This window comes from Cyprinodon variegatus, unplaced genomic scaffold (genome assembly GCF_000732505.1).
Source record: "Cyprinodon variegatus isolate N-32 unplaced genomic scaffold, C_variegatus-1.0 Scaffold1604, whole genome shotgun sequence".
Taxonomy (NCBI): Eukaryota; Metazoa; Chordata; class Actinopteri; order Cyprinodontiformes; family Cyprinodontidae; genus Cyprinodon; species Cyprinodon variegatus.
In genome coordinates, this window is record NW_015152057.1 from 88163 (window position 1) to 89681 (window position 1519).

General features: G+C 39.2%; 1 protein-coding gene across 1 annotated transcript in view; it reads left to right on the forward strand.

The window, feature by feature from the left end:
- Positions 1–1519, forward strand: part of wdr45 (WD repeat domain 45) — a 21499-nt gene that overhangs the window by 18997 nt on the left and 983 nt on the right. The window lies entirely within an intron of this gene.

The window sequence follows — 1519 nt, forward strand, 5'->3', positions numbered from 1 at the left end:
GCTAAGGGTGGCCACAAAGGTGGCCAATAGTTGGCTAAGGGTGGCCACAAAGGTGGCCAATAGTTGGCTAAGGGTGGCCACAAAGGTGGCCAATAGTTGGCTAAGGGTGGCCACAAAGGTGGCCAATAGTTGGCTAAGGGTTGCCACAAAGGTCGCCAATAGTTGGCTAAGGGTGGCCGCAAAGGTGACCAATAATTGGCTAAGGGTGGCCACAAAGGTGGCCAATACTTGGCTAAGGGTGGCCGTGGCCACCCCTGGCCCCCCCCATCTAGCTCCGCCCCTGCATGGGCGTGCATATTTTTTTACTTAATGTCCGCATATCATGACAGAAAGAATATTTTAGTACAAAGATGGTTTTTTATGAAGGAATCTTAGGGGAGCAGCCAAGGACCCATGATGGAAAGTGGGGAAATTTTAAATGGCTGCTGCTGTATCATGTTGCCTTTAATCGGAAATCTCTGAACATTTTTTGCAGCCATCTGTGTAGACGGGACCTTCCACAAGTATGTGTTCACACCTGATGGAAACTGCAACCGAGAGGCCTTCGACGTTTATCTGGACATCTGTGATGATGACGACTTCTGAGAGTAAAAGTCATCAAATGGGGCGGAGCCTGAGAAAGGCCACTGCCCTGAAGAGACTGTGACCTGGAGATGGTGGAAAAAACAAACAATGCAGCCCCATAAACTCAGTTTAAAACAGCTGCATGCTCTGTTTGTAACAGTCCAATATACGCGTTCTCTGGATGATGAACATCACATGAGTAATTTAGTGTATCTATAAAAACTGACAGGAGACAAACTAAAATAAAAAATGTTTTATATAAACCCATTTTTCCTTAATTCTAAGTAATAAATTGATATTTTATTGATGTTGATGAATATATCAATCTTTATCCTCTTTCATTCATTATAAGATCTGATTGTAGTTTTTGCAGGTTTATAAGGCATCACTAAAATAGGGTATAAGGGGGAATCATTTTGATTTCCTTCAATAAGATAATCTGTTATTCAGTCCTAAATATTAATGTATTACAATAAAAGTTGGTTTATTTATGTAACCAACTGGTTAAAGGTTATTGTATAAAGAAGCCCAGTCTTTGCATCAAATCCTTGACTTTGCAGTAACTCCAGGTCAGCTCATCTATTTGCCAATTCTTACCTCAATTCAAATGCTTTCATATTCCACCATGTAAAGAGATATATTGTCCTAAATATTCTGACCTCTGGATTCGTATTTATATATTTAAATGATCATATCCAGGCTATAATAATTTCTATTCAGAAATAGTTTATTGATCCCAAAGGGAATTTCAATTAAACTCATGGGAGTTTTTTTTTTAGCAAGCTGTTGTAGATGTTAATAGCTGTAGGCAGGGCTGCTGGAAGTGCTTTAGAACAGGGCCTGCTGTGAAAATGTTTTTGTGTTTTTTGGGGGGGAAAAAAGACCTATGAGCCTATTAAAAATACAATAAAAATAAGTAAATAAATTGAGATTCACTACTTTATTGTCATATAAC